General features: G+C 31.7%; 1 long non-coding RNA gene and 1 pseudogene across 1 annotated transcript; one reads left to right on the top strand and one right to left on the bottom strand.

The window, feature by feature from the left end:
- Positions 1-2,979: 2,979 nt before the first annotated feature.
- Positions 2,980-3,600, bottom strand: LOC133179878 (uncharacterized; annotated as a pseudogene).
- Positions 3,601-6,281: 2,681 nt separating this feature from the next.
- On the top strand, positions 6,282-21,277 carry LOC133179793 (uncharacterized). The gene is made up of 3 exons (XR_009720167.1): positions 6,282-6,345; positions 12,826-13,234; positions 18,822-21,277. It is a non-coding gene; the product is annotated as an uncharacterized LOC133179793 (long non-coding RNA).
- The last annotated feature ends 1,285 nt before the right edge of the window (positions 21,278-22,562 follow it).

The following is a 22,562-nucleotide window of genomic DNA, read 5'->3' as shown; positions in this document are numbered from 1 at the left end:
TGTAATCCTAATCTTTGAAATAAGGACATTGAACAACATTCCAATCTCTTTGGAAAGAAAAGGCTATTTCCCTTCAGAAGGAATTCATGCAAGAATAAATTAAAATCCTGGAGGACAAAATCGAGGAAACAAATGACCAATTAAGAGAAATCAGAGTGGGGCTCTTCAAAAAATCGGAACAGCTACCTCTTTCTCAGGATTAATCCGAAACGAGCTTCATACTCACATGAATGCCAGCAAAGAGAGATTTGATAAAGAACTTTTGCAATTTTGCATAGCTATAAGATCCAAACCAAAACGGGGGACTGGAAAGTACAAATCTATTACCTCATACAGGGGAGGCAAACGGCATAAATGGCGGAATTTTCGCCTTAATAAGTGACTATATTGTCCAATTATAAAAGAGCAAGAGTCAAAACTACGATAATGTACCTTAGCTAAAAAATTAATGAGGTTTTCAATATAGATAGTGTAGTCTTTTAGCTTTTCTTTCCTGTTTTCTTTTTAATGTATCTGTAACTCTCTCACCAGAGGAGATTTTACAATATGGCATTTTTTAAATTAAAATTTGCGTGATGAATTATTTATAACGTAACGGCATTATACTACGACCTGGAGAATTATATATTTTGTAAAAATTAATTATATGAATAAAAGTAAATCTACACATTGTATGTAAACTCGCAATGCTGATACACTTACAACTGTACGTATACAAATGTTATGATTTACTTCGGATGGCAACAGGCTTACTGATTAGTTGATGCGCTGATTGGTCTACGCGTTAACTTGATTGACAGTTCTGTTATATAATACCGAACGCTGGGTGTGCTTCTGAAATCCGGGTTCGCTATCAGCGTTCGCTCTGGGTTCGCTGCGGTTTCCCTTTGGGGTCGCTCGGGGTCAGTCCTAGCAGAACCAGAGCGAACACGGAAAGCAAACCCAGGGTTCGGTTGTGGTCCGCTTTCTGTTAAGTTGTGTCTGGTATAAAATATACTTTGCTTTACTATAGTGAAAACGTTGATTTACTATATTGAACTATAGTAAAGTATAGTTATCTATAGTAAACTATAGTACTATAGAATTTTTTCATCAATGCTTAAATTACTGAAGTAGGGAAACAATTTGGAAATTTGGAATTTGTTTTTACAAAACAATAAATGTCATGCAATTATTTTATGTATAACAAATGTGCCTGAAAGATAAGGAAAATATTATTCAGTCTTTCAAAGATTTAAATTTTTTCTCCTTGTATAGTGATTCTGTAACATAATTAACATGAATGAAAGAATGAAAATTTAATTAACATGAATGAAAGAATGAAAATTAACTTAATATTTAGATTTTATTTTTGTTTTCATTTGAAATGAAGTAGGTGTAATTATTTTAAATAATTATATAATGTCATTGAAATAGTAATCATATACAAAGCTATATTAATTTTTTCTTCAGGACACGTTAATGATAAATAAATCAATGATTTTTATTGTAATAAATATTAAATTAAAATTATTTTTTTGTTTTCTTTTCTTTGACTCGGTAAATAATATACATATGTAAATTATTACACATGAAAGAAAGAAAAACGGTAATCTACATTTTCAGTAGAATAAAAATGCTTTCATTATAAACTAAAAAGGAAGCAATATTTTTTTATGAGAATGAATTTTGTTGCCATAGAACTAATGTTGTATGATAAAATTTTGTAAGTAAATAAAATTGTTGAAAATAAATTTTTAACTCAATTTTTCTACCACGTGCACGTACAAAGCCTGATCGCGAATGGAAAAAAAAAAGTATAGAACATACTTCTTGTACCTTTTTTCCTATTATTTCACAATATTTTTTCCATGAAAAATTAAGTTTTAAAAAATCATACGCAATTTCAAGTCCAAAATAGGATTGATAAATTTCTGTTGAGATTGTCAATATAAAATAATTGACAATGTCCTCAACTACCGTGTAAGACTACATGTATTCCTGTCAAAAGAAATCAACTACTCCTTCAAAATTTTCCTCCTTTAACTCTACTTCTTCCACCATCTATAAATAATTTGTGTGTGTACATTAATTCATTGAAATTCCTTAATTTTCATTAAATATAACTTAGGTTTCCATAAATAGAATAATCATAAGTAATTTCTTTAAACATGTTTATTTACCCTGAACGTTGTTGAAGGGGTAGAGCAATAAGCCCTCTGGCCGCGAAATTCATTCCCGGCCTTGAGGGCTATTATACCTTTCATGGCCCCGAGGGTCATGTTGGTCTGCTCTGACCTTTCTCCCCAAAGGGTCAGAAGGGCAGAGCGACCTTCCATTGCCAGTTGGATCTCTCTTCGAGACGTAGTGCTGATTTTTGCGAGCTCACCAATCTTTAATAAAGTAATGTCTGCATTTATATCGAATTTTAAAAATCTATTTTAGGAGAAATAGAAAAATCTATTGTTCTTTTATTCACACAATGTTTTACTCTCATATATAGCTAGAATTAAAGCTTTACAACCCCCATATACTTACTTTTTTAAAATTTTGCGAAAAACTCGAAAAATGGGAAAAGATTACAGACAGACAACGCCGGACAAAATGTTATCAGAAAAGCTCACGTGAACAATAAAATAATTAACAAGTTGAACATAGGTGTCATATCTATGACTAGACTAAAGAAATATGAGAACAAATAAATTAAATGTACATTCTTCATAGTAATATTTCTATTACTGTTAAAACACACCATTTTAAAGAGAAACCATCAAATTTCAAACTATAATGAAACATTGGAACCTTTGAAAAATATTAACAAAATATATATGACAAAAGAATTATAGAATTACTGGGAGATAAAAATACATTTATTTTACTTTTTGGCAACTTAAAAAAACATCCCACTTTTCTCAATAGTAAGAAGAAGCTACCTGCACTATCAAAACATTTTCACCAATATCACAACAAACAATGCATATACCCAATACTGGTATTTTGTTAAAGCCAAGATCCAGGCAAAGTCAGTCTCTTTAACAGTTTATCAAAGCGCTCCATTTTTGCTGCATGTTGCTTTTTCACTTCCTCGATCATCTTATCACCTTGAGCTGTTAGTTTTTCAAAGACTTTGATAAAGTACCTTTTTTTCAAGCTTGGTTTTTTTAGAATCCAAGTCCCTATGATCAGTCTGGCTATTTAAGGTTTTTCTCTCAGGGATGTTGATGGCAAACAGGACTCACTGGGACTTGCATCAGATTTTGGACTGTTCATTGTCCCTTTTGAGCTGTCGTACGTTATTGTTGCAGTTGTAGACGCCCTATTACCGTACAATGATTTGAACTCTTCGAAATATTTCCAAGTTGTCTTTTTGTTTCCAGTTTTTTGATTGTCATCAACAACTTTTTTATACGTTTTTTTTTTTTTTTTTTTTTTTTTTTTATATTTTTCCACTTGTTTTTTTACTTGATTTATTGTAACAGGAACTTTGTGAGAGTTAAGGGTCTTTGTTATTTGTGCCCATAAAATGTCATGATTTTTGACATCTTGAAATTTGTCTTGACTCTCTGATCTTATCGATATTAGATCCTTCTCTTCATTGTCTTTCCAAATATGGATCTGCATAAAAATTTCAAGCTTATTACAAGAGAGACAATGAGAATTATTTACTTGAAAAATGTAGTATCCCATTTCATGTGTGTTATTGATGAATCATATTTACAATTGGTTGAGGAGAAAATGTGAATCATGATTTGAAAATTCACTTGCATCAACTTTCTATTCAATGTTGACAGTAAGCCAAAAAAATTTAGCACCTTTTCAGCTTCAGGTACTAGTGTGTTAGAATCCTTGTCTTCAGGGGAACAAACTGCATTGTTACCGTAACTGCTAGAATTGGGTTGCTCTTAGGAAATTGCAGCTTTATATATTTCCTCCAATTTCAGCTGAAAATCCAAGTCGACAAGACCCCGTGACCCCCCTAGCTTCCTCACCGTCAAATCAAATCAAATTTACGAGTAAAAATATAGTAAGAATGTCCAGCTGCTTCTGAGACAATACAGACACTAAATTAAACAAGGTAAACTGAGGAATTTTCCAAACAAATAAACTTTAAAAGTAATGTACTTCCTCCCATGTTCTTCGATTAATTATTTGTTTAAAATATGCAAAAGGTTCACCAGGCCGCTGGCAATGTCTGCGACACATTCTATAAATGGAGGTTGTGTTACCAGGCTAACAGTAATGACTGGAGCATGCGACCTGATACAAACCTTGCTGCAACACCTCCCGCTGAGGACTCATCTGTGCACAAAGGTTAGACCTTGCTTTATCAATGTGTATTCACTTCTGTAAGTTGTATAAGACCCCTGAACGATAAATGTGAGAAAATGCTTACGCTATTAAATTCGACCTAGCTTTTATTTAATTTTCTACATTTTTTTATGCTACATGTATATGCCATATAGAAATATCCTTTTCTTATGTTACATATACATTTAGTTTCTGCACTTCTTGTTATCTGTTATTACTGTAACAATGTATGTTTCGTGTAAAACGGTCTTCGTTTATTACTCTGATTTAGGAGCTCGGCTCTCTGTACTTCTGAGTACTTTGATAGTTAATAAAGAGGCAGAATGTGAAGAAATATTCCTGACTTGCCTTCCTTCATTTTCCTTGTATTTCCTTCTAGTAATCTTGTAACACTTTTGTTAAAATCTTGTTACCTCCACATGCAGTGGTTATCGTGCAGCGGAAATGAATAAAGCTGTGTAGTTGCGGAGCCGGGACGATAATTTCATTGATGTCCGGTTTACATAACTGTCTATGAACACGAAATGGTGGTGTTCAGTTGGATTTTGTCATAAATCAACTAGAAACTGTCCTAGGATGCATCCGATTTCAAAAAATTGATGTGTTAATTTGACCGGATTCATGAGATCTGTGTAATGAGTGTGTATAAGATGACCACCGATCCATCATTTTTTCTTCTCGGCGAGACTTACACACATTGCAAGTGCGCATGCTCGTTACATCAAATGACGTCGTAAATGACATCATAATACAGTACCCGTTTCACACTTAGTCATGTACATGGGGACGAAGTCAACTTCGTAAAAGGTAAGTACAAAATTTGTCAATAAATTAAATAAATTTAATGTTTTAAATATGGCCTATGAATTAATGAGTAAAGATGTGTCCATTATATATGACATTAATTAATTGTCTACACAAGAATTTTCCTAAGGTATGTATATCCTGTATAGTTACAATGTGCATCGTTGCATAATTGCAGTATAAATGGTAAAAATCAATTTACTAAAAGTTATAATTATTAATGTTAGTAAAAACATAAAGAAATCTTTTCTATATCTATGTCTCTGGGAAGGTAAACACGTACATTCCGTATTGACCTATGTGCGTTGTGCTCGCGGAGAGAAACTATTTCTGCATCTGTATCTAATAGAATATTTCAATTTTATTGAATCAACGTTGATCTTTTGCATTGTGTAGCACAAAATACTGTCAGAAATTTTAAATATTTTCTTGTGTTTCGCATCTTGTTTATGTGTCATGCCAAGTTCGAAGTTTCATATTAAAAACGAAAGTAGAGTCGGTCACGCCGTGTGTTATGGGCCGGGGAAACGTTCAGTCTGCTTGGGTTATATATAGGTACGTGGGCTGTTAAAATCATTGTTAATATTGTGTACATAGTAAGCTGTCAACTAAAAAACACATGTTCGACTGAAGCGTAAACAGAAATAATTTCTGCAAGTTTAAATGATGAAGGGGGGGGGGTGTAGCTGTCTACTTCTCCCAGGGACATAATGATATTATTGTTAAGCATGTAGACGTCCCTGCTTCAACGTGGTCTTCTAGCCCTTGCAAACTGAGGGTATAGTGCAGCTATATAACTGATATAAGTTGATATTAATGTCAAAGACATGCTGTGCATTTAGACAGTGACATGTCACATGCCCTAATTGTGCATTTAGACAGTGACATGTCACATGCCCTAATTGTGCATTTAGACAGTGACATGTCACATGCCCTAATTTTAATGTACAAAGATTTCAAAGTATGAGAATTTAAAGATTGATACTTGTCATTTTTTTTGACATGCACTCATTATTGCATTGGGGCAATTTTGAGAGAATATGTAAATATAGCTGTGATGATTCATGCATGAATATAATGCAACTTCTACTAATTTAAGTTACAGTAATTAATTTTTTTTTCCCTATTTATCATGGAATTCATGCATGTTTTAAAACTTATATTATAATACATTTCAGGTAGAAACATTGATTTTGGATGAGAAATTATTAATGTTCATGGCTACTCAGAACACGGCAAGGAGAAGTTTATATGGTATGAATGCAATTATATAATATTCATTTAATAGTGGAAAGCTACATGTCAGGAAAAAAAAACAAACACTACCTGAAGTTCTAATGATCTGTGTTCATGTTCATGATGATGTGTTTGTGTATTAGCATGATCTGTATACCTTTTCCAGACCTGTCATGAATCAGTACTGTTTTACATGTAATACCTTAACGACTGTCTGTCGTTAATTATTTAAATAAGATTTAAAAAAAAAAAGATGCTTGCAACTGACTGTCATACCGATAATTTTCATCATTTTATTTTAGCTGTTTTCCATTTTTATAAACATGTACAGGACAGATAATTAACACTACACCATTGGCTATTGTTGTCGTCGGGGCATACCATGTAATGTATTAATATATTAAACAAAATAATATGAACTACTATTCTCTTTTATGGTGTGCACACTTTTATTTTCAGCAAAACAAAAAAAAACAAAAAAAAAAAGACAAAGAAGGAGGGGTAGACACTATACAATCATGTTTTTATTGGGGTATGAATTGCAACCACTGAAATTCAAAATGAAGAGATTTACTTCCATTCAGGGATTTTTAAAAAGATTTAAATGAAAAGATTTTCCAAATGCAGAGAATACAATTATGTTACATGTATATGGAATTATGACTGAACATTTACAATATTTATAAATCCTTCAAAAAGTTTCTGTCATCAAGGGTGTCATAGAGACATAAATAACAGAGATTTGTAGCATGTGTAGCTGTTTGAAATCTTGCAAATTTTCTAACTCCCTCCCATTCTAACATGAGGCACTGGAGAATGCATGGAAAAGTAATTTTTGTTTTTTGGAATATGGTATTAATCGTGCATAAATTACTGAAGCTAACATTTGGCATTATGTAAAACTGGATCTATTCATTCTTTATGAAAACTTGATCACTGGTCTGAGGCCATATTCCTATAGGACTAGCTAGGGGCAATTAAAATTAAAAAAAATCAAAAACTTCAACAGGTTTTATGATTCTTCCCCTCAAAGTAATAAAAAATGTAATCACACTAGATGACTCTGCTCACTTATCTACATTATCAATAGAAAGGCCAGAGAAGCTACATTTTATATACATGTATATATATACAATATATACTTTAAAAGCAGATCGAATTATATTCCTTTATTTCGACAGTTGTTTGTTGTTAACATTATCATCGAAATTAAATCCCACATGAAATTTTACATTACAATAAAATGAGTAGGGTTACATTCGTAACAACGAAATTTAATGCCCACAAAACCTTCTCAGATTCAAATCAACAAAATTTTATCTCCACGAAAATTTATGCTTCAATCTACAGTATATAACCAACACTTTAATGTGAGTAAAACGTACAGCAGATGCATTTAGTATTCTTAAGTGCAGTGACTGGAAAGGTACAGTAATTTCAGACCAAACTCAAGTTTACTCATTATTAAGTTTTTAGGAACAAGTTATTTGTAAGTGTATCAAAAATAATAAGACAAGACATTTAAATATACAACAAAAAATATAAGGGGCCTCATAATCTTTCAGAGGGACTCTAATACCCGGTAATTAATGTTTGATATCGATGGGCAGACTCTCTAAGCCTGAGTGATCAATTATGTTACACTGTAAGAGAAGTTTGTTAATAAAGAGTATCTAGATCTGTTACCACTTAACCAGATTATTAAAATTTAATTTAAAAGGTAAACATGTTGTTGATAGTGAAGAAGTCTGTGTGCCAAGAATATAATATCTTATTTCAGAAATGTTATCATCTGTTTATTACTTAGATTGCATAAATTAAGTTTTCTTTATATATTTTGCGATGGAATTAGAAGAAATCTGAAAGATTGTAACCCCCCCCCCCCCATTTTTTACCCTCCATGATTATTTTAATTACAAATTAATAACACTCTATTATATACTGCACACCTAAGAGCCCTGATTTTATGGTATTTTATGGAGATAGAGACTTATTTGCCCTGGGATCTAAAATTTAATAAATTGAAATCCTAACAGTCTGTTACTGAATTTCAATTAATGCAAGCATTCTTAACAATTGAATGAGAAAATCATATTATATAAAGGTATAAATAATGCGTTAATCAGATCTATTTCATTTTCTTGAATTTCAACATGTTCAACATAGGGTACATGGCATATTTACACCCTAAGAAAAATATTCAAAGACATTAAAGTATTGATGAACAGAAATCTCTACACATTGTTTACCTGAGTGAGAAAGCATGTAAATAAAGTGTTCAATTTATTCATCTTGGACTAAAAACATTTTTGATTTAGTGTATAGAGCACGATAGAGGGTCCTTAACACTTTACAGTCCTTGGTCTTGATTCTAATCGGGATCGGTATTCAACTTAACGTTCACTTTCATTTTAATCATGCGAATGTGATTTTGACAGCTGACAAGAATATGTATGAACTGGTTGTGAAACTTTGATGAGGGTGTACAGTATGAGATATGTACATTTAATATCCTCTACACAAGGAGAGTTTAATTCGAATTAAATGTAAGTTACTGCAGATTAAATTTGGACCACATTCACACGGAGAATTTAAGGAGGAACAGGGCCTTGAGCTGAAAAAAATCTAGTCAATGAATTTTTTTTCATATTTTGTATACTTTTAACTTCATATGTCCTACACATTTTAAAGTAATTCTGCGTTCAGATTTCTTGACTTATTTAAGCGATATCGCCATACAAATATCGCTTCGCACAGTGTCTGTAAATAGTTTTGGTTCTTCGTGTTTATGGGTCCATAACTAAGTCTAAAATGGAAATTTTAAATCACAAACAAAAAAATATGTATAAGGACATGCATCTCTTCAAGTATTCAGAATATATATAGAATTTAAAATTCTTTAAGCATTTTTGCTATTTCACAATGTATATGGATTGGATGAATTACGTACTTTTCAAGACATCTTCAACGACGAAAAATTCATTTGGGAAATAATTCTGTCTATAAATATTTGAAGATTTATGATTGAACTGAAGTCCTTCTTCATAGTAATCAACTGTAGCAATATCATAACGTGAAGCTTACCTCATTATCACAGAGGACATTGAACAAGACATAAGCGTGGTAAAAACGCTTCATCTTTACATTTTCCGAGTGTGGGAAAAACAACTGTGACGTTACAGGAAAACATACACAACCGAAATGAAATATTAATTCAGAGAATCTTTGCTACTAAAAACGTAATAATTATTTTTGTAGTTCCTGCTTCAAAAAATACATCACGAAGCATTGATTTTGATCTATTTCTATGTTATTAAACTTACCAAGTCTTACCAGGTAATCAACATGTACTTGATCTCACTGCACTGAGAGAACATATATGAAATCACTGACTTGTTAGACTGTAGCATAAAGAAATAGAGGGGTGGATCGATCAATTTCACAATTTTTAAATATTTACACGATCATTTAATACTCTTAATTATTTTACATTAAATGTTTAAGCTTAACAAGTTGAACAAAAATTACACAAATAATGATGATTTTAACAATGTTTAGCACCTACATTAACAGTGACTCAGAGGATAAATCCCATTGCCCAAAGCCCGTGACTAGTGAATTTTAAGGGTGGGCAAGTGCAATTTTATCAACCACTTGCCCGTGGGCAAGTGACTTTTAAAAAATTAAATCCATGTGTACCGGTAAGTCATAGAAATAAAGCTAGACACAGGGGCTTGCATGATCTACTCATTATTTGTCTTCCTATTTTTTGAAATATGTATAAATATATACAGTATTAGATTATGGTCATGATGGTGGGGCAAGAAAAAATTCAGGTAGTGCAAGTGAATTTTTACCGTGCACTTGCCTTTGGACAAGTGCCTAAAAAATTATTTGTCAGCCCCTTTGACTATGGCACAGTCAATTCAATCATGTGACATGTGTCCTGTCTCCCCTTAATGCGAATAAGTTAATTCAAATTAATTAACTGTGCATTAAATTTCTTTGCATTAACTCCATGTGAACACCAAGCAAAGCTATAATTATAGAATTAAATTTTGATGCATGTGTAATTATAGCACATTTAAGCCACATGCCATATGTTGGTGGTCAGGTACATTATTTACATGATTAAATACAATGAAACAAATGAAAGCCAATTTTTGGAAATATAGGATTTTTTTTAATATTATGACCTTAAGTTGAAAATACACTATTTTGTATTTCCTATCCTATACATACTGCCGGTACATTAGATATATGATGTACATGTAAATATATTGATGATGCTTTATCAATGGATAGTAATTATTCATTTTTATTCCTACATTAATTTATTCAGGTTTGACAGGTCAACAGAGGATGCTCACTCCTCCTAGGCACCTGATCCCACCTCTGGGATTTCCAGGGGGTCCTTGTTTTATGCGAGGCTCTTCACAGATTTGTATTGTTTATAGATTTTTTTTTATAGATTTTTATAGATATTTTGAGATTGATCACTGTTCATTATACATGCATTTAAATTTTGTCATTCACATGTATTTTCCTTTGAACTCAAAATTAAAGACACCACAGAGGCTGATACATCTGTTTCATATTTGGATATTTTACTAGATAAAGACATTAATGGCAAAGTAACAACTAAACTTTATGATAAACACGATAACTTTCATTTTTCTATTATTAACTTCCCTTACTTATGTAGCATTATCACCTGCATATGGAGTTTAAGTCTCCCATTTGATTCAAAGGGCAAGAGCATGTGTACTATGTACAAACAATTACCAAAATGAGGCAAGCTATTGGCAAATAAGTTGTATAGCCAAGGTATACAGGTATAGGTATAGCCAACATTTTGCAAATTCTGTGCTTGCAGGGTTTGACACTAAGGCACTTCCAAGTGACCCAGTCTAGTAAATGAGTGGTCCGGTCGTGTCAAATGTTCTCGATCTAGACCGACTGGTCGTGTGGATGAAATAATGTTAAATCTCATTTCAGTCTTTCAAATAAATGTTCTATAAACTTTGTAAACAATTTTTTTTAATTTTCTGATTGTAAACGCAGCCATCGCTCTGAAAAAGAAAACTTCACGGCATGACACAATCCTTATTTTTATCCTGGCTGTAATAGACAATTTGCGATCGAAACTAGCTTCGTTCAGTATCAATTGGTATAAAAATTATTGAATAATATATATCGAATAATATATTCTTTAATTTATTTATATTTAAGGTAATAATTTTTTAAAGTTCCTTGTATGTTCTTTAAGGCCTATAATATTCGCATGTTCTGTTTAACCCGACTGAATGGGCTGTGACCTATGGAAAAGTCTGTCAAAATGTATTATCTTAATACATGCGAGAGATAGTATGGTTTTGAACTTTTTTCACTCAAATACCAGGTTATAAAAAGAAAAAAAATTTCAGTTTGGTCGGGGCTAGTGATTTTACGGTCAGGGCTAGTATACAGTTATGGAATGGGTACGAGGGAAATAGCAAATTTATGGTTCCCCGAGGGAGGAAACTATTTCCCAGTTTCCTGCCGAGGGGAACCATAAATTTGCTATTTCCCGAGTTCCCATTCCATAACTGTTTTATTATACCGAAACAATCATAGACGATTTAATTTTTTCACCAGACGTTCCGACATTTAAAAAAAAAACAATGAAGAGGCAAAATCACAAATACATGCGGTTTAACACATTGTTATAAGTAATGCATCATGTCCTAAAACAATTAAATTATTTTTAAAAAGTATTTTCACTGACATTTTGAAGAATTATCGTTGCCTTCATTTCGCTAGAATCCAAGTATGATTTTGACATCGCATGTCGAAATGTTTTGACGTCATAGTTACATTGCTAATAACATGACGTCACAGACTCGAGATTTCTTAAACGTTCCGCCCACTGAACACTTTGATTGGTTAAAATTACTAATAAATATTCATGAGGGAGTAGTCCCAGGGAGTAGCTCTGATTTTCCAGGGAGTAGTCCTCAGATGAGGGAAATAGTCTCTTCTCGTGGAAATAGACAGTTTTATGGTATTAATTTTATATAGAGTAATTACATTAGAGGTATAATAATAAAAATTATGGGAAGTAGCCCGACTTGTCTAGTACTCATAAAAGGAAATGTCAATTAAACCCTGGTTTGATACAATGACCTTGTTAACAAATATAGTCTACTGTGAGACAAGTCAAATGTTTACTGATGTTTTTCATACAGAAAGTGTTAGGCCATTATTTTTATACTGAATTGTCTACAGATTTATCCATTCACCCTATTATGACAAGGAGCTCACAGTAGGTGTAACTAGTTGACAGGGGATGCCTATTCCTCCATGACAACTGATCCCACCTCTGATGTTTTAAAGATCTATGTTTACTATGCTCACAATTAGTAATGTTTCAATGCACCTTTGAGCTTAAGTACTGCTTGTATATTTCATTAAAGGTCTGCAACATTCTAATAGATGGGAAACAATTTGTCTTTTCAGTTATGAACATTTCTTATCAACAATACCTTTAAGAAGGACCTCTGTTCTACAGCTTGTGGTGGATCATAGAACACATGATATCAACCAAGTTTAAAGGAAGCATATATAGCCACAATAGAAAGATTTAAGGATTGTGAGAAACCAAATATGACACATCAGAGTAAAGTCCATGGGAGTGTGAAAAAAAAGAATAGTAGAGTGTAATCCTCAGGACTTTTTTCAGACTTCCACAAAGTCAGGAAAATACTGTTGGACTCATGATTGAGTGAGTGACAAAATTAACAAAAATCATGATTCTCAGAAATTCAAGGAAGATGTGCGAGTTAAGACTAAAACGGGTTTTAGGAGTTTTGATGACAAAGAATCAACCATTGGAAATATGGTTATATGAACTTGGATCTAACTATTGGTAAGTGAATTAAACATTTATATTAATTATCTTGATTGTTAATGAACTAGCAATTTTAATTACTACCATTTAATTTTAACTAATTTTTACATGTAGCTTCTCACATTGATTTTTTTTTTAAAATACATGTACATATATTTTTAATTTTCATGAAAGCTGATGGACAAGGTGCATGTATGACTTAACCCCCCCCCCCCTTTTTCAGTTTTTAGCTCACCTGAGCTGAAAGCTCAAGTTAGCTTTTCTGATCACACATCATTGTCCAGCATCTGTCCGTCCATCTGTAAACTTTTCACATTTTCAACTTCTCAACATGCTCAAGAACCACTGGGCCAATGTTAAGCAAAGTTGGTACAAAACATTCCTGGGTAAAGGGGATTCTAAATTTTAAAATGAAGGGCCAAGTTTCCTTGCAAGGGGAGATAATCAAGAAATGCAAAAATAGGGTGGAGTCATTGAACAATCTTCTTTCAAGAAGCAATGAGCCAGAAAAGCTGAAACTTATATGTAAGCTTTCTGAGGTAGTGTAGATTGTAAATTATTCAAATCTTGCCCCCATGGGGCATGATGGGGCCACAAATTAGGGGATGAAAATTTTACAATGAAATATATAGGAAAAATCTTCAGATATCTTCTTCTCAAGAACCACTGTGGCAGAAAAGCTGAAACTTATATAAATGCTTCCTAAGGAATATTAGATTATATAAATTGTTCAGATCATGGCCCCCGGGGGTAGGGTGGGACCACAATAGGGAATGGATGTTTTACATTGAAAATATTATAGGAAAAACATCTTTAAAAATCTTCTTCTCAAAACTACTGGACTATTAAAGATGAAATTTAGTTGAAAGCTTCATGAGGTAGTGTAGATTGTAAATTGTTCAAAACATGTCCCCTGGGGGTAGGGTAGGGCAACAATAGGGAATCCAAACTTTACATTAAAAAATATATATAAGAAAAAATTGAATATCTTCTCAAGAAATACTGGACTAGAAAAGATGAAAATTAGGTGAAAGCTTTCTTACGTAGTGTAGGTTTTAAATTGTTCAGATCATGGCCCCTGGGGGTAGGGTGGGGCCACAGTAGGGATTACATTGGATAAATCTTTAAAATGCTTAATTCTTCTCAAGAACAACAAAGCCATGATGAAACATAATAATGTAAGAAGCATCCTCTGGTAGTGTAGATTCATTTTTTGTTAAATGATTGCCCCTATACATGTATATAGGGTTGGGCCACAAAAGATGATCAAAATTTTACATAGGAGTACATGTATATTGGGGAAAAAATCTGTGGCAGAACAGAAGGCCAAAGTGACTAATAGGTGAGTGTTGTTGCCCATGGGTCTCTTGTTTTGTTGTCAGCCAACTAGCTTTGCTTTGAGTCTATAATCTCAAAAATGCTTTCTCGTTCAAAACTTACACAAAGTCTAGAGTAAATATTCATTTAATTAAAAGTAGGGATGAGTATCAAAATGCAAAAAAATTTAATCATGACAATATTTTGACTTGTGTTTTATGATATATATTGATGCATATCAATTTTTACTTTTGTTCTACATGTTCTTTAGAATATTAAAAAAAAATCCTAGAAGTTTCCACTGTAAAATTGTTAAGAAAAAATGTATTCTTCAATCATTATGAAATATGTTTTTAAATATAATTTATCATGTTTATAGAATCAGTAATCCAAAATTCTATATCTCAAAAAAAAAAAAAAAAAAAAAAATTACATTTGTAAAAGTTAGTTGTACTTTAAGATGACTTGAATTCTTTTCTGATTTTTAAATTGACAACAAAAAAAGTAAAGATAATTAAGATTGCCTTTAACCGGTAACCAACTTCAGTTGAAAGTTATCTCCATATACTGGTACATATATAACAATACACCCCTAATTAAGAGACTATGTGCGACAAATAAAGGACATATAAATTTTATGAATTTATAATTGCAATAAAATCATGAGATATACGAGGGGTTATCAAAAAGTTCGTGGACTAGCGCCATAAAATTAAAACCGCTTTAGGTACATCAATGAATTTTAACACACTTAGCATCATCTTTTCTATCTATAGAATAAGCCATCAATCATAAGTTTTATGTTTAAATAAATTATTAATTTTTTTGTAAGCAATGGTATGTCCAGGCGGCGCAATCTCAAATATGACATTTTCTCTACCTGAGAGTAACTGAGAAAAATTTGTTTGATATGAACATTTGTCATCAAAAAATCCTGTTAGTTCAGGCATGTGGTACGACACAATTGTTCCGTAAAATTTGCAATTTTTACCCCAGTCTGTTAGTTCTATGAAATTTTATCGTAAATTTTATATGGAGTGTCCAAAAAATTGAGGGCTTAAAAATGACGTCAAAAAGGGGAAGGGGTTTCTTTTTCCAATATTCTATAAAGTTTCATACCTGGTAAACTGGTATAGACCCAGGGAATGTTGAAACAGGCTACAGAAAAATAAAATGCATCCAGAGTACTTGTTTTTAAATGCCTAAAAAAAAGAGTCAGAGAGATGAAAGATGCACAGTTAATGTTGATTTGTAGTCAAGGTGTCAAAAGTCAGTCACGTCGAAAAGTGACGTTGATCATCTGTGGTAGAAATTGAACTCCAACAAGCTACGTATTCTGGCATAATCAAGAAAGGATCTTTCCCTATGTATAGATCCATTTACAATATTATATGCATTGAAAGCAGCTGTTCATGACATTGTAAAGTCATATAAATAAGATGGGCTTAAGTCCTTACTTAACTCCAGGTAAGGTCATCAAGATAAGTGTATTATATAAAGAAAGAGCGGACATTGAAAAACAATGACGTTATCGGAAGTCATAAAACTAAACGACGACAGCGCCGGGTGATCACATAATGTCTTTTAAATTTTAGAATAATTTGGCAAATTATCAACGTATCAACCTAAAATTTTCAACATTTCTTAAACTTTCGTTGTATAATGTTCCTTATAAATTTTGTAAGCACAGACCACATAGTATTCATTTTATCGCATCAGTCCACGAACTTTTTGATAACCCCTCGTATTTAGATAAAATCTGTTGAAAGTAAATGTGTCAGTTAATCATGTTAATTGTGTAAGTTTAACTGATATTTAGGTCAAAAAAAATAATAGTCTTGTTTCCTGCTACCAGCCTGAAAAAAATAGGGTAGTTAGGTAGGAAAATTATTTTATTTTATTTTATTTTTTCATTTTATTTTTTCTGATGGCATTTTTTGGATGTAAACTAATACAAGATCAAATTAAACACGTCACAGGTCAATATTGTCGTTTAAAATTAAATTTCATGTCTTTTTATATGCACAACTCAAGGGTATTTTATGAAAGTCCATATTTTAAAACAAGAATTTCATGAAATGCTTGTTTTGTGTTAACATCGAAACCGATTACGGCAACAAAATGATGAAATTCCCGATTTTTTTTCTTCCAAAACTAAAAAAACCTTTAGGGTCAGGTGCATAAAAATAGGGTAGGTCGGGTAGCAGGAAACAAGACTATTATTTTTTTTGGCCTGAGAGGGATATGTTGAAGACACTAAGTTGACAACATATTTAAAAAATGGTGAATGAATTCTAGCAATGGACAGGCTTTCTACAGCACAGTGTATGTACATGTATAATATAAACAGTGTATATATTTTATATATTAATGTATAAATCTGACTATATATATGTACAGCTAATATATGTATGTTAAGACTTCCTATACACATTATATTTTCATTCAAAAGTCCCTGCAACCTACACATCTAATAATTATTTTCTTCAGATTTTAATCTGCCATAGCAGGAATGATTCGAGTGATGAAAAATATTTGCTAAATTGGATAGAATAAAATTTCTAATGTTTAAAAAATGTTTTCTCTACTCATTATTCATTAAAATTTTATGTGAATTTAGTTTTAAATTTTATAATTCTGTTTGAATCACCAAATGTAAGAATATCAGGGTTTTTTTTTTTAAAAATCTCAATCCCAAAAAGAAGGGTCTTTTAATATGTTTAAAATTTGAGGGGGTGTAAACTTCTTATTTCAATAGTCCCATGTCGTTGAAACTGGAGAGGACTATAGGTTTTCTCCTTGACTGTCTGTCAGTCTGTCCCATTTGGTTTTCCACACTTTTTGTTTTATTACAACCGTGCTCTGAAAAGTGGGATTTTCCTTTTAATTTATTTAGTTAGCATGTTCTATTATGGCACATCATGTACATGTACTAAGATCAATATTTTCATGATGTACATTTTAAAATTAATGAATATACTACTGTTCCAGAGAGTCGCCAAAATATTTGTACACCATATGTAATTATTTTAGTCCCCTACCAGTGAAACCGGAGGGGACTACAGGTTTCCCCTTTATTTGTCTTTCAGTCTGTTTGTCAGTCTTTGTCACTTGGTTTTCTGGATTTTTTTTCCTAAACTATGGGCATTGGTGGCATATTTCTGCCCAGTACATGCAAGATAAATTATGTTAACATGCAACATAATTATGTAGATATGCGACTTATTTATGCCAACATGCAAAATAATTATGTTGACATGTAAGTTACCAACTTCTTGAGAGAATCTAATTTTAATGTTGGTAAACTTACGCACGCCATTATATGACATCATACAAGCAAGATGTAACAGAATTATGTTGACATGCGACTTATTTATGTTTACATGCAAGATAATTATGTAGACATGTGACTTATTTATGTCAACAATACAAGATAATTATGTTAACATGCAACTTATTTATGTCAACATGCAAGATATTATGCTGACATGCGAGTTAATTATGTCAACATGTGAGATATGTTTGTTGACATGCAACTTATTATCTTGCATGCATATGTTGACATAATTATTTTGCATGTTTAAATATAACTCACATGTTGACATAAATAAGTTGCATGTTGACATGAATAAGTCACATGTTGACATAAATATAATTGCATGTTAACATAATCATCTTGCATGTAAAATATAACTCGCATGTTGACGTAAACAAGTCGCATGTTGACAAATATAAGTTGCATGTTAACATTATTATCTTGCATGTTGAGATAAATAAGTTGCATATCTGCATATTTATCTCGCATGTTAACATAATTATTTTGCATATTGACATAGATAAATCGCATGTCTACATAATTATGTTTCATGTTAACATAATTTAATTATCTTGCATGTATGGGGCAGAAATATGCAACCATACTAAACACTCGCAAACATCTATACATGTGTATTTAGCTGATTTTTAGTATATGTGAGTGTACCTTGATAATTAATATACAGATCAAGTTTGCATTTCATTCCACTTTGTTGATTTTTGACAGAATTATATCCTTTTTAATTTTTAAGGGGAACCAGATTACACTTGCCAATAATTCCAAATTCAAATAATATACTATTCTACATACATCTACATACACATATATATATATATATATATATATATATATATATATATATATATATATATATATATATATATATATATGCGGGAAGCATTTGATGATTTGAAGTGCTTTTTATAAAAACATGCATGATTAAATGATCATTTAAATTTAATTTCGATATAGATGCATGCATGATGGTGGGCTGAAGAAGAAAACCATGACTAAAGAAAATTCCTAGTGTTCACCAGAAAAAATAATCATGCAGCCATTTTGAGTGCTTGAATACCCAACTGAGAAAGCCAGCCAGTGTGAAAAATATTTCTTGGAAGTTAAACAAAATCTGCTGTGACAATTGAATTAAAGCTTTAAAAGTACATTTAAAAACATTCTGATTCGTCTATAAGTGAGACTAGATTGCCTTTGACAGTTGCCAGTGGAATTTAGATCTTCTAAATTGTACCAGTATTTATAAATTGAAGTGATTTGCCTTAAAATTACATTTGTATATGGTGTACATTACTTCAGGGAGATATAACACACCTGTTTAAACAGTGAGGTCCATAGCTAAATGTGGATATGGAATTTAGCTCACCTGATCCAAAGGCTCAATGGCACAATTCTAATAAAAAGAAGTCTCTGGTATCCAACAATGCAACATTTATATGTTTGACTGTTTGTCTTCCATTAACTTTTAACATTTTCTTTTTTTTTTTCTAACATTTAGTCAGTGTAAACCACATTTGGTACAACGTTAAATAATCTCTGCTTAAAAGGAATAAAGCTTATTTAAATAAAGGTGCTGAATCCTTTTTCAAGGGGAGATAATGAAGAAATATGAAAAATGGGATAATGTCATTAAAAAACTTTCATTTTAAGGTATTCAATGTATAATGAAGGAATATTGAGCAATTTTGAATCATTTTAAACTAGTTAAATATGTATTGCTAGATAATTATGAAAGTAAAATGAACCAAATTCACACGACTGATATCATGTTAGAAACTGACCATTTTGCACTGTAAACATTTTCAAGAGTTATCTGCCCTTGATGCAAAGAAGAAAATTTAAAATTTGTCAATATATCTGTGGTAGATGACTTATTTTATTTCATATTTTAATAAAGAGAGAGTTTATGCATATTTTCACAAGAGATTTGTATGAAGTTCAAATTACCTTTTAGAATATCTAAACAAAACATGTGCTGCCCATAGACCTCAGTGTAAAATTCAAGGTGCAATTAATTGGACAATAAGCAAAATTTTGTAAATTCCTTTGGTGGTGTACTTTTATTTGAAAACATCTTCAAAATGCTAACTTGATTAAAAACACTGGACAACTCATTTATTAGGTACAGAATATGGTCATTATACATTGAATACCTTAAGAACAACTTGGTCATATAAGACAAATGTAACAGTTATCCAAGAGTTTTCTTCATGAGCATAGATTCAAGTTTTTTCATTGCCCGTAAGGCGAGGATAGAGCTGCACAGGGGTTAAAAGTTTTGCATGAAAATATGTATAAGTGAAAAACTAGCAGGGTGACATAAAGCAAATTCATATGCCAACATTACAACATCATTATGATAGAGATTTAATTTTGTTCAAATTATAAACATTAGGGTTCGGTAAGGGTTAAAAGTAGGGGTTTCATTTTGCATGTATCTATGTGTCAGTATTTAATTTTGTTTAAATTATGGACATTGGGATTAGAAAAAGACTAAAATTAGGGTTAAAATTTTACATGTATATAGGTGTCAACATTTTTCATGGGAATATGGAGGGGAAAAATCTTTAAAAACAATCTTTTTAAGAGCAATAGACACAATATGACTCAGGCAAGCATTCTGGCTTTTGGCATCTTCAGTGTATTAGATTTCATTCTTATGATTTTAGGAACTTAAAAGTACACCCTATTCTGAAGACACACAGCGAAGTTTATTTTTTTTAAAAATAATAAATGGTTTTAATGGAAAAAGATGAATTAAGCCTATAGTCATAAAGGTCCAGTTTTCCTTTTGAAGCCTTTATATCGGGTTTACCTATTTAAGAAGAAATTTGCATTAATTGTGTACTTGGTTGTACATGGCACACATCTATATCTATGTAACAGTATATTATATGCAAATATTGTTCAGAATTAGTTGACTTATTAATGAAATTATTTGTTAAGGACATACGCAACGTACCTTTCCTACTGATAAGTTTTTGAGATATTCTTAATTTAAGATTATAGTGCAATCAGATGTTCGTAAGCAAAAAATCAGCATACATTACCAGGGGTATTGAAAAGATATCAATTGATGAAAATTCTTGTATAATTCAAAGAAAAACATACAAATATTCTAGATGTTTTGTTTATCCAAACTTGTTTTAGAAGAAGTGTACAATAGCATATATAGACATTAAAATGAAGCACATAGTTCCTTTAAGTATTGGAACTCTTCAACTCCAGGGAAAAAGACAAACTACGTTGCGTATGTCCTTAAGATTAAAGTGGGCCTTCTGGTCAGGTGGGTTTTTTTATTTTGCAATTACTTTTCATCATTTTTTTTTAAATCAAATTTGAAAATATGTAAAGAGATGGGCTTTATTCACTATTTATATTTCAAATCTCAGTCTATTTTATTATTTGATCTACTAGCCTAGCCCGTATTCTTTAATGTGCTAAAATATTCTCATTATATAATTGAATTAGTAAAGTAATAAAGTAAATTCGTATTCATTTTATCAAATATCTATGTATGTTTGATTGTGTCGGTCAAAAGTTTTTTTAGAACTTATAACCAAGCTTAAAAAATTCTTTGTTTGCATATGCAATATCAGGTAACAGTATCCGGTAACATGCCTCAAATTTTGACCAAAATATGCCACACTCTCCCTGCGACCGTCCTACGTTCAACAAAGGAATCAGTGAAAATGTTATGCACCCCGTCCCCCGCTCCACGTTTTGGGTACTTATATGAGACTCCCCCCCCCCTTTTTTTTTTTTTTTTTCAAAATTCCCGCTTTGCATGATATTGATGGAAGGGGTTAATAAATAATGTATTATTTAATAAGGTTGGATACAGGTACCGGTGTGATTGAACCAGGGCTTTGGAGCACACCCCATTAAAGAATTTTGGAAATACTAATGAAACCAGTTTTTCTTGATTATTTCTTTCTTCTGTGGAGAGAAGTACATAAATCCACAAAACCTCTTTTCATTAAATTCAATTTTCATGTTAAAGGGAGTTGAAGTGTCTTGATTTTATTCCTTATTAATAATTCATCATTGATTTATTCAAAATGAAAATTTTAAAAAAATGATAATTAAGCACGAGTTTCGGTGCCACCCCCACCCCCTGTCCCCTAAAAAACATAAAGTTCAACGAATGAACGCATTATCTGAAGACTGGGTATTAAATTGTTGTCCTTCCTCTTTGACAATGTGTTCTATAGAATGATAACCCAGTGGTATCTAAGAAATTTTATCGATGTAGATAACCACTACAACGTTGACTAGTGCAATTTTAATGTGTATCATGGTGTTATACCTATAATATATGTTTTACAAGATTGGCCGATATCGTATTGCATTTTTGAACTTGACAGAAATTCTTTTTTTTGTGACCATGGCAACACCATTCACTGAAATAAAAAAGTGAAACAAAAAACTAAGTATCTTAGCGTACGCTACTTGTATTCCAAGTTTTATTTAAATCGGACAAAACTGTAAGAGGAGAAGCAAATTGTAAAAATACAAGTAGATCAGACAGTTGAAAGTCCAGACTTACAAATGACGGACACTAACATTGCATAAGATCTTTCTATTACATAAAATCGAAAAGTAGATCAATTTATTTGTCTTTCTGGGAAGTTTTGTTTTCAGTTTTAATGGACCTTAATATTCAGGAAAAAACTGCTCGCACGTAAAACAAAGCAT

Source organism: Saccostrea echinata, unplaced genomic scaffold (genome assembly GCF_033153115.1).
Source record: "Saccostrea echinata isolate AGI-Se365-2 ecotype Australia unplaced genomic scaffold, CSIRO_AGI_Sech_v1 ptg000005l, whole genome shotgun sequence".
NCBI classification, from domain to species: Eukaryota; Metazoa; Mollusca; class Bivalvia; order Ostreida; family Ostreidae; genus Saccostrea; species Saccostrea echinata.
Note: the sequence above shows the minus strand (reverse complement) of the source record. Positions and strands in the feature narration are given on the sequence as shown.